We start from the raw sequence: 12,057 nt of genomic DNA on the forward strand, positions 1-12,057 counted from the left end.
AGCTCCTTTGGACTTCATAGGACCAGGTGTGTCGTCTTCAGGTGGGCCTCTTCTTATTCTTTTGGAAGCGGTGAGTACCTTTCTGGCTACCTTCAGCTACAAGGAAACTGAGCCAGTGACTCAGAGAGCAGCCCTTGAATCTACTGGGGTTCAAATCCTGGCTGTGTCATTGCTGTATGCCTGACTGCATGCTGGGTACACGACCACTCTGTCCCACTTGTCTCAGCCTCACAACGGGGAGAACCACAGCCTCCCTCTCCCCCTCACCCACCCCCAGGGAATGATCAGGAGTGTTATACGAGGTGGGACACGGAGAGCTCTCAGGTCAGCACGTGGTGGTGCCCTGCAGATGGGAGGGCACCGTGAACTCCGGCCATCCAGAAATGGAGCCGTCCAGCTGTGTTCCCTCCCAGAGGCCTCTGTAATCTGGTTGTAATCTCCCCATTTGTCAGAAACTTCTGTATGCCACACACTCTGAGCCCCAGTCCTGATTTTCATGCAGCCCTCACATTGGCTTGGTGAGGTAGGTGATCCTGTGTTATTGGTTTCCTCTTATCGATTCCTGTAACTTAAGGAGACTCGGGGAGCAGCTGAGTACATGTCAGCTCTGGGTAAGACAGGTATATTCTCAGAACCCCTCCACCTGGCCCAGCCTGAGGTCCCTAGGAGGAGAACCTATAAGGACAGTCGGCATCTTCTAATCTGGAAAACCCAGGCTTGCGGGGCTAGGGGCTGTGCCGGGGAAGGGGCTGGCAGGGAGGGCAGGCTGGTGAGCAGTCCTGGGACTCTGACACGAGGGCTCCAGCATGGAGAGGGAGAAGGGCTGGGGTGGGCAGCTGGCAGCCTGGCCTGTCCCACCCAGTAGGGAGAACACACACGGTGCTCAGAGACCTAAGGTGGGGACACCGGACCAAGTCTAGAATGGCAGCTCCCCAGGGACTCTGGGGGCAGAAGTGAGGGGTGAGGGGCATTTAGGGCAGCTCCTCTCTGAACTGTGCCCTGGGTGTGCCCCATGTTGAGATGGAGTCCAGGGCTGGGGAATCAACTGTCCTATGCAAGAAGGGGGCTCTCGTGCACAAAATACCTGGACACCTTTCTTCCAGTGGCGCTTGTAATATTTCAAGGAAGTTGCCTGCCTTCATCCACTATACACCTGCCCCTGCAGCCTCCCTGCCCCCTAATAGCTGTCCCCCAAGCTAGACTGAGCGGCTTCTTCTGAAAAGTCTGCCTCTGGATTTTCTCTTTTTAGGCTAAAAAACCTAACCATATTGGTAGAGAAAAGTTTGACAAAAAAGTCAGCCACCATCTTGCCAAACATCATTTTTTTCTGTTTTCTCCCAATCTTGGTCCACGTGGTGGCCTACTTTCACCACACCATCCTGTGTCCTACCTGTAAACTTGGTGTCAGATGCCTGGTCGCCCATCCTTTGATACATTAAGTTGGCTCAACACCCCTCCCAAGTAGACGGACACCCTCTGTCTGTAGTTCCAGGTCCAGGCTCCACCTTCTCCCCCCTGGGGCCTGACCTGTATGGACCATGCCCACTTGCTCTCATGCCCCCCTGCTTTTGGTGGGGTTTGGCCAGTAGGGGTGAGGCACCAGCCAGAGCTTGTAAAGAGGGAGGAGGGTAAATTTGGGGTATTCATCTATATTCCTTTGCTAGGGCTGCCATAACAGAGTACCATAGGCTGGGTAGCTTAAACTACAGAAATTTATTTCTCCCAGTTCTGGAGGTTAGAAGTCCAAGGTCAAGGTTTCAGCAGGTTGGGTTTCTTCTGAGGCCTCTCCCTTTCACTTGTAGATGGCCACTTTTCCACTGTCTTCTCACTCAGTCTTTCCTCTCTGTACTTCTGTTCCTGGTGTCACTTTGTGTGACCAAACTTCCTCTTCTTATAAGGATCCCAGCCAGATTGGATTAAGGCCCATCCTAACGACTTTGTTTAAAGTTAAGCACTTCTGTGAAGGCCTTGTCTCCAAATACAGTCACATTCTGAGACACTGGGGTTTATGGCTTCAACAGGAATTTGGGGGGATGAAATTCAACCCATAACATCATTGGCCCTACTCCCTCCCTGTGGGGTCACTGAGAGCTGTCTGTGCCCCTCAAACAGAAGGTCACAACTCTCGGCATGCGGCCCACAGCCTGTTCTGTCCCCATCCCCGCAGGCCTAGTGGAGTTAATGGTGCTGGGCTGTTACCAGCTCCATGGTGTCCACACACACACACAGCTTCCCACGGCTCTGTAAACAGTCCTTTCTTTCAACTCTCTCACGTTATCCGTTTTGAGCGTGTCATCTGTTTCCTGCTGGGCCCCTGCCTGATACACCAGGTACGGTGGTAGACCCGGCAGCACTCCTGGCAGCTCTGAGGGCGCCTGTGCGGTGGGGTGGGAACCGGCCTGGAACAGTTGTCCTGTCTCCTTGGCATTGGAATACTCTGTCCTGTCACTTACTAAAGGCACGAGGGTGGTGAGGGAGGTGACCCCATGCCATGACATAGCAAAGACCTTAAAACAGAATGTCACACTTTTTTTTTTTTTTTTTTTGGCCACACAACATGAAGGACCAGGGATCGAACCCGTGCCCCCTGCAGTGGAAGCGCCTGGTCTTAACCACTGGACCGCTAGGGAAGTCCCTGTCACACACTCCTAAGACTGTCGATGGCTATTCCTTCACACACATACCAGTTGAATGCCTGAATGTTCTCCCTGGCAGTGCCTCTCTCCTCCAGCTGCCAGCCCCAACTCTCCAATTCCTGGTATTTCTTTCGCATGAGGCAATTCGGTAGCCCTCCTCCACACTTTCAGCCCACCCAGGCCGTTCCCTGGGGGCTGCACGTTTCACACCCAAAGACACCTCCTAGTCCTGGCCAAACAGAGGCTCTAGTTCTCTGGGGGAAGTCGCCTGTAAACTAACAATTCCCCCTTGTGCCTTAGGGCCTCATCAGGCGTCAAGGACTGGAATTATCCACCTGGTGTAAAAGGGCCCCAGGCCCTCCCACCAGCAGGGTCTCCTCATGGGCTGCATGTTGCGATCACCTGGGAAACCTACAAAAAATACTGATGCCTGGGCCCCATCTCCAGAGGTCCTGATCGAGTTGGTCTGGGGTGTGACTGGGCGTAGGGATTTTAAAAAGCTCCCCAGAGGATTCTAGTGTGCGGCAATAGTTGGGAACCCCTGCCCTGCAGCGTTCTGCAGCTTTTTAGGCAGCAGTGACACTGAAGTTGTTCAAACCTCCCCAAATCAAAGTACTTCCTGGAGACCCCAGGGGCTGACTCTCGCTATTTGAGGTGATTGTAACACTAAATATCTTGAAATGCCCTGAGGTCCTGAGAGGAAGCATCCTCCTTTCTCACCAGAACCTTCTGAATCCTGACACTTCGAAGGCCCTGTCTGCAGGCCCAGTCCCCTCCTGTCCATCACAACTATCCTTTCCTGCCCTGAGGCGGGATTCTCCTCCCAATCTGACTCCCACACCAAATTGTTTCTTTTTGACAACCATTAAAGATAAAATTTAAAAAATCGTCTAGGAAGACATGTGTAACCCACTGGAAATTTCAAGGCAGTGAGTCACACTCCTGGGCCCCCTCAGATCTTATGTAAGGTTGAGTCACTTTTTGTGAAGTCCGTGCATAGCAGAAGAAAATTGGAAGGCTCTCAAGATATGTGAGTGTGTGTGTATGTGTGCGTTTGTGTGAAAGAGAGAGAGAGAGGAGAGAGATGTCCCTTGCAGCTTTAAGAGACTGGCAGTAACTCTGACTTAACTTCAGAGATTCCACCACCAGGAGACACAGATGAAAGATAATCAGGAGAGACCCAGAACCTGGAGGTGGAGGAGTCATTGGGGAAATGCCACTCCTGGCCCTCCCCCTCCCCCGACCTCCCCAGGGACGTCCCTGCATCACCATAGGCCTCACTCTTTTTTTCTAATTTCTTGAGCCGCACTGTCCAACAAGGTACCACTAGCCACCCGCGGCTGTGGAGCGCTTGAAACGTGGCTCGTCTGGAGTGAGATGTGCTGTAAGCGTCACATACATGATTTTGAAGACTTAGTATGAAGAAAAGAATGTAAAATATCTCGTTGATCCTTTTCCGTATTGATTAGATATTGAGATAATATTTTGGAGATACTGGGTTAAAGTTAATTAATCTTATTAAAATTAATCTCACTTGTTTCTTTTTACCTGGGGTCCTGCCCCAAGCACCACCAGGGTGAAAACAAAGGGACAAAGACAACAGGACAGAAACTTAGGAGCCAAACATCAGATGGGGGAGGAGTCATGGACTTTATTGACCAGGTCAAGTTGAATCGGACATTGCACCGGGTTGAATGGCGTGCCCTCTAAAATTCACGTCCACCTGGAACTTCAGAATGTGACCTTAACTGGAAATAGAATCTTTGTAATTGTTTAAGTTAAAATGACACTTTACTGGATTAAGGTTAGCCCTAAATCCAGTGACTCCTTATAAGGAGGCCATGTGCAGATCAAGACACAGAAGGGAAGGTGGTGTGGTGAGGGCAACAGAGACTGGAGGGAGACAGCCGAACACCCAGGAACGCCAAGGACTAACGAACAGAAGTTAACAAGAGGCAAGGAAGGATTCTTCCCCAGAGCCTTCAGAGGGAGCACGGCCCTGCCCACACCTTGATTTTAGACTTCCAACCTCCAGAATTATGAGACAATAAATTTTTATTATTTTAACACACCCTGTTTGTGGCACTTTTTTCTAGCTGCCCTAGGAAGCGAATACACTTAGCATGGAAAAAAAGAATGTAAGTTATCTCATCGATAATTTTTTATGTTAATTAAAGGTTGAAATGATGTTTCATTTGAGTTAATATAAATATATTGGGTTAAATGAAACGTAACATTCAAACAAATGTCACCTTTCTTTTTTTTTAATGTGGCTATTAGAAAACATTAAATTACAGATACAACTCTCATTTATGGCTTGCGTTTTATTTCTGTGGTACAGTGGTGTTCCAGAGTGAAGGAAACACTGTCAGATGCTGGAGTTCTTTATCTGGAGAAGAGAAAGTGGTGAAGCTTTGGAACCGGGAGTCACAAAGGTAGGAAAGGTTTTTTCACAAAGCCCAGCCGACGGGGACACGTCAGCATTTCAGCATGAGGTTAGGCCTGGAGGAGCGTGGAGGACCTTGGACGGGATGGCAAGAGAGATCAGGGAATTTCTTCCTTTACCTGTAGAATAGGGACTCTGGGCTGCATCTGGCAGGGGGCAGGGAGTGGACCCCTGCTCAGAGGACCATCCCCTCCCCAAAAGGGGTTCCTGCTCAGGGAAGGCCAAGCAGGCAGGAGGCAGGCGGGTTGAGGTAGTCTCTCTCCTGAGAACCAGAGCCCCGTACTTCTCACCCTTTCAAAGGCAGCGACCCACAGCCAGGCCACAGTTCTGGAATGCTGCCGGAACACCGGTGCTGGCTGTAGACAGTGTGGAGGGGGATCTTGGGGTTACCCAAACACCTCACTGGCTCCAGAGGATGGTAGTCAGGGCGACTGAAGGTGGGAGAAAGAAGCCACCTGGCTTAGCCAGTCCCGACTCCTCTGTTGACCTTGGCCGGAGCTGAGATTCCTCTCAAGGTTTCTGCCCTGAGACAGCAGCGCGCTGAGCTGGGTAGTGGCGAGAGGCTCTATTTCACCCTGTCCAGGCTGGAGGGGAACCAAAGATCATCCGTGGGATGTGTGAGGTGTGCAGATCTCCCTTGAAGCGCTGGCCGCATGACTGTCTTTGGAGGTGAGAGATTAAGGGGGTAGGGATTCAATGAGCGGCCAGCCCGGAACCCCAAACAGCCCACTTTTCAGGGGTTCTTGGGTTACAGGGCAGCAGGCTGAGCTGCTTCAGTTATTCTGAAGGTTTCAAGGGGGGCCGGAAGTGACCTTGAAACTACACTCTGGAGCCTGTCAGAAGATTCCCCCCCGCCCACCGCCACCTCTGCGCTATAGCACCCATCATTACTCTTATTGTTGTTATTGTTGGATGACTTTCCTACAAACACCTAAAAACACCCCAGATGGGTCAAGAGCTCGGGTCATCCAGATTCCCCCACGCAGGCCACCTACACTTAACCAAGCCCCTCCGTGTTTGCTTTAAGGGACGCCGGTTATCCTTTCTGCCTCTGAAATTCCATCCCTGGGGAATTTGTCCCAGCTAAAACGCCATCTCCCTCCAGGTGGAGTGATACAGCAAGTCATTCTTTCCCCAGATATATATTGAGCGCCACAAGGCCACGAGCCAGGCCTGGTCCCGTAACCGAAGCACAGAGGGAACAGTGCTTCGTCCAAACCCGCTGATAGGATTAGCTTTGCCATCGCCCCTCTGGGCAGCTCTGCAGGAGCTCCTGGGGCACGGGGTGCTGGTGGGGGCAGTGCCTGTGCTCGGGCTGCTCAGGGGAGCACGAGTTATGACCACAGAACTACTGGCCAGGCCAAGGGCTCTGGCTCCCGCCGCTGTGTGGCTCCCACTCAGCGTGGTGTCAGAGCCAGGGTGAGAGCCATGCTCCAGCCTCGTCCAGTCCCCTGTGTAATCTGGGTGCCTCGGCCTTTCTCAGCAGGGAGCCTGCTTTCCTCCTGGGGCCGTCTCCAGCTCCCAGGCCTCTCCTCCCGTCTGCTTCTTTCTCCAGTGTTTAGAAAATGCCATCTTCAGTGGCCAGGGCTGTGAGGGGCTCTGGGAGCAAGGAGAGGTTGGCTGCGGGGTGATGGGCATCCCCCAGGGCCTGGTCTCAGAGCTCAAAGCTTGTCAGAGTTGGAGGAGCTGCCAGAGCACGGCCGCTCCTGCCAGATGCCTGCTCCCTGGGCCCCGTCAGCCCACTTCTACCTCACCTTGGGGAAGTCGAGATTTGTAGATGTGATGGATGAGGGAGAGAATGAGATGCTTTCACTCTCCCCCAACTTCCCCCTACCCACCAGCACATCTTTAAACAGGAAATCAAGGGCCACCCCCTCTGTTCTTCTTGGTCAGCACAAGACCAGGAGACTGATGCCATCTGCTTAGGAGGATGCCGCCCTGGCCATGCGGTTCAGACAGTTGTCCTACTGGGGCAGCCCTGGATCTGGGGCTTGCCCTTTCATGGGACGGCAGAGATTTTAAGAACTAGGTGCCCTGGGGTGACAGAGACCCCCCCAGCCTGCTTTCCCTCAGAGCCTAGAAGGACTCAAATCGCCAGCTCTTCTAGTCTCTTGGTCATTGTCTAGTTCTCACGACAATTGAAAGGAAAGAAATGGACTTTAATTCCAGCAATGGGGATGTGACTAGAATGGGGGTGGGGTGTCTTGAGACTGGGGGCCCTGGGGCTGCTGATGGAGCTCTCCCCACCCCTGGCAAGGTGTTCACAGAGCAGCACCTCCCTGTGGGCCTCGCTGGTACCTGGTGGAGGCAGAACCAGGAGACAGAAATTTCCTCCATATCTTTCCAGACTTACGGTTTTTATAATTAGACCTGGAAAAACTTCTTTTTCTTTCTTCATTTCTTTGAAAAAGCAAGATTGGCTTAAATACAAAGTGATCACGAAAGCAGAAAAAAGAGAGAGATGGCCTTTGAGAATAATGCTTCATTTCTGTGCTCCGTTTCCCCAACCCACCCCCATGGCTCCCACCCCTGCTTCATCAGGAAAAAATGCCCCTGCTGAGACCTCGCCTCTGGAGGAGATGGAAGACCAGGTAACCTCCCTCCCCACCCCGCCATGTGTCCAAGACATTTCCCCCAAGGGCCCAACTGCTTGCAAAGCCTCTAAGAAAACCTTGGCCAACCTCCTGGCCCAGCTGCTGGCCTCAAACCCAAGCTGCTTGGCCCATCCAGGAAGCCCGTAAATCCCCCAGTCGGCAAGAAGCCGCACTGGAGCTTGCTCGCCCCTTCACTCAGATGCCTGGCTGCAGGCCCTGGGCTGTCCTCAGCCAGTCTAGAAGTCAGTGTAAATAAGCACATTTCTCTGAGGCAGACCTCATTTTCTGAGGAATGGTATTCCCTCAGAGGCATCACTAATCAAAAAGTCCATTGTTCCCTTTGGGGGGCCACAGCTCTTCCCCACCTGACAGTTGATATTTAATGGATGGCTGCTGTCCTCCGTAGAGTTTTTAGCATATCACATGGTGTTAGCACGGTTCCAGCAAAGTGTTAACTCCTTTGCCCCCAGGGCAGAGAGTGGTGGTTCTCCTAATATCTATTGAACCTGTTATAAGCCCCCCAAAGGGTAGATGCACATATATCATAGGTGAAAAACTCAAATGTCCTGCTTCTCTGAGGCCAGAACCCAGCACAGCTTGCAGATGGGTGTTCTGGGAGTTGAGGTAGACTGGGAGAAGCGTGCTGCTCACGATGGCTTCAAGTCTGAGCGGAAAGGAGGAACTTTAGTCTCGAGGGTGGAAGGGCTGCAGAAAGAGTGTAGAAGCCTCAAGGATGTGAGACGTCATTATTAGGGGGGCAAAAGCTGGCAGCTAGGGTGGAATTTGGGACCCCACCAGGGCCATGCCGCTGAGGTAGGGCAGATGAACACGACAGTTCATGGAGTAAGTCTTCAGATGCTGGGCATGGCGCTGGGCAGGAGAAAGCAGGGGAGTCCCAGGCACAGCCCAGGCTGCCCCGGGGCAGCTCGGGAGCATCTGAGGGAGGCTGTGGGCCAGACTGGCCTGTGTCCTAGCCCATCCCAACTCCTCTGGCTACCCGGCCTCGGGCCATCCTTCATCCTTGCACCTCAGTTTCTTTATCTGTGGCAGGGGATGGTGATGTTGAAGGAAAGATAGAAACACAAAGGCTGTGGAAAATGCTTACTGCAAGAAAGGAGCCTACTGAGGAGGGGTGACTGCTATGGGGACCCCCGGCCAAGTCTTACCAGCTGAGTTCCATCTTGGGCCCAGGAGCTGGCAGGGTTTATAACCACAAACAATCCTGAGATGGCTCTTGAACCATAATGCCCAACAGGTGGGCAGTCCTGGTCCCCTAGCAGGCAGACAGCCTGTTTTTTCTCTGTTGGCCAGGGGCATTCTGTCTCCTCAGGAGCTATTGGTGGACTGACATTGCCCGAGAAATCCTGGCTGGCCTCTCCCTCTCACCCCACTCCTTCCCACTCGTGTGTTTGAGATTAACATGTATCCCTTGAACCTATTCATTTTTCTACTGAGATGGAAACTTGGCCAGCGACCAGGCCTGGATGTGCTTGTGGTGTGGCTGGGCTCAGGCCAAGCCCACGGTAATTGTAATCACATGTGAGGCTCTTGCTGGCTTACTGGCCGCTGGGGTCCTGGGAGCTGCCAGAGGGAAGGGCGCTGGGCTGGGTGTCGGGGCTGTGAGCAGTGTGCAGACAGTGTGGCCTTGGGCTCCTCCCCTTACCTCTCTGACCCTCAGTTTGCCCACTGATAAAATGAAAGGACTGGCTCACAGGACCTCTGAGACTCTAGGATCTCAGGAGATATGGACCAGCTCTCAAGTGCCCTCTTTGGTCTTCCCAGCCCTGGCCTGGCCTTACATGTACACAGAGAGGGTCCATGGCCAGGGTGTGGCTGGAGGGCTCCAGGAAGACCTGCCACTGCCCTGCCTCCTCAGCCTAGATGCCTTCTCACAGGACACACAGCAAGGACAGGCTCGCTGAGTCATTGGGGGCTGAGGATGTCATTATCTCATGATGGTAAGCCCAGGGGTAGCTGGGGGTATAGGATACCAGGGTGGGATTGAGGGTGCTTAGAGAAGGGCCCGGAAGGAGAGGCAGAAGAGTGTCCAAGACAGTCTTCATGAGCCACCCTACGGCACAAGGGCAAACCTGCTTCCCATCCCCTATTAGCCCAGAAGCTGGGGCTGCCGCTCTGCTTGATTTAATCTACCCTCTGGTGTAACATTATTCTGAGCCCTGATGGAGCAGCCCAAAGAATTCTCTACCCAGTGGATTGTTGTGGCTTTTTCCATTCACACTGGAGGCTCAGAAAGCCTGAGAATAAGGAGCCGATGAAGGGCTGTGAACAGTGGCTACCTGGCTAATCAGTACAGCCGAGAGCAGAGGTGACATTCTGAAGAACACGGTCTGAGTAGAGGTGGTGAGGAGATGAGTTTCTCCACCTTCGCACAACCCCTGGGCCTTCTCTCCCCTTTCTTCTTTTTTTTTTTTTTTTTTTTTTTTGCGGTACGCGAGCCTCTCACTGTCGTGGCCTCTCCCGTTGCAGGGCTCTGGACGCGCAGGCTCAGCGGCCATGACTCACGGGCCCAGCCGCTCCACGGCATGTGGGATCATCCCGGACCGGGGTGCGAACCCGTGTCCCCTGCATCGGCAGGCGGACTCTCAACCACTGCGCCACCAGGGAAGCCCTCCCCTTTCTTCTTACACACGTGTCTCCCCTCACTTCTCCCTTTGTCCGTCTCTCTCGTTTCCTCTTCCTGCTGCCTTTCTCTTTCCCTCTTGTTCTTCCTTCCTCCTTTCTAGTAAAAGAATCCGACTGACTCAGGGAAAGAGGATGGCTCAGGAGTCAGGCAGTTTTGACCTGTTTGAGCCTCAGGCTTCTGTGAACCTGGGCAAATGCTGTCCTCACTTTGACATTGTTGGGAAGATTAAATAGGATAATATATAAAACAGCTTCAGGCAGTACAGAGAAAAGTGTCAATAAAAGGCAGCAAATACTATGATTTAGCCCAAATATCAACGGCAGTGTGTCTTAAAAGATTAGCTGTACTTGATTAACTTTTGTTCCCATTCTTCATGGAAATCGGGTAATGTAAACTTGTTGTTCTCCTTGCTCTTATGAAATAGAATGGCCATACTCAAAGAGATTGCTCTGGACTTCCTTGTGGCTTCTGGTTTTTTCCCTATGTGTCATCAGTTCTGGAGGGAAGGAAGACTCACCCTTGATCTGGCCATGTTGACCATGATTCTCTTGGATCTTGTGATGGGTGAGGGTGGGACAGAGGGGCTCTCCTGCCTGGAACACGTCTCAAAGGAGAGCTTTGATGTTAACCTCGTGGTTCCAAGGTCACGCACCCACGATGGCTCCTACCAAACAAACAAAAACAAACCTAGGAGAACATTTGTCACTTTATATAAAAAATTTCACTTTCTAGGAGGAAACTTTTACATTCCAGAGGGATCCTCCCCACCCCACCCCCCCACATCCTTTTACACAGCTTCGTTACTTGTGCCAGTTGGGGTTTGGTCAGAGAAACAGAAGCTACTCTGTATACCCCAAATACACAAGGTTTAATACTGGGGATTTAGAGGTTTTCCTAACTGATGGGAGGGCTGGATGAGGGCAGGTCAGGGAAGCTACCGTCAGACTGCACAAAATCGGGAAGTACCAGGACTGCAGAGAAGATGCCGGGATCGCCCCAGCACCAATGTGGGCAGCTTGCAGGGGCTCGTCTGGAGGCCACGGTCAACCTCACGCCTTTCCATGCCAATTCAGAGAAGGTGGGCTCTCCTATCTTTGGTTTATCGAATCTTGTGCAAGTGACTCTATTGCCAGGATCTTACTTAGAACCATGCTGGCAAGGAATGCCGGGAACTGAAGACCCCAGGGCTCTCCACTGGAGGCAGAGGAATGTGCAGAGTTAGGTGGAGATGCTGCGGCCCCGGCCAGGCTGGAAGACCAGCACCCCTTCGGCGCATCCTTTCCTGTCTGCTCAGCCAAGCGGCCGCTCCTATTTCCTCAGCTGCACTTGGCAGGAGCAAGGGGTTCATGAGCCACTGTGTCCAGGGAAGCAGGGAAAGGGCACAGGAATAGAGAAGTAGAAGAGGCGTTTTACAACGGGTAGAGACATGAATAAAGTCAGTTAAAAAAATAGTCGTCTTTGCCAAGGGCACACTGGGAAGTCCTAGCCGCACAGGAAGAGGAAGGGATTGGATGTCGGGAGCAAACAGCTGTGGGCCCTGGGTAAGTCACTCTTCTCTTGGACCTCTGCTTTTTTTGTTTGTTTGTTTGTTTGTTTTTGTTTTTTTCCGGTACGCGGGCCTCTCACCGCCGCGGCCACTCCCATTGCGGAGCACAGGCTCCGGACGCGCAGGCTCAGTGGCCATGGCTCACGGGCCTAGCCGCTCCACGGCATGTGGGATCTTCCCGGACCGGGGCA

This window comes from Orcinus orca, chromosome 13, assembly GCF_937001465.1.
Source record: "Orcinus orca chromosome 13, mOrcOrc1.1, whole genome shotgun sequence".
In the NCBI taxonomy this organism is placed as follows: domain Eukaryota; kingdom Metazoa; phylum Chordata; class Mammalia; order Artiodactyla; family Delphinidae; genus Orcinus; species Orcinus orca.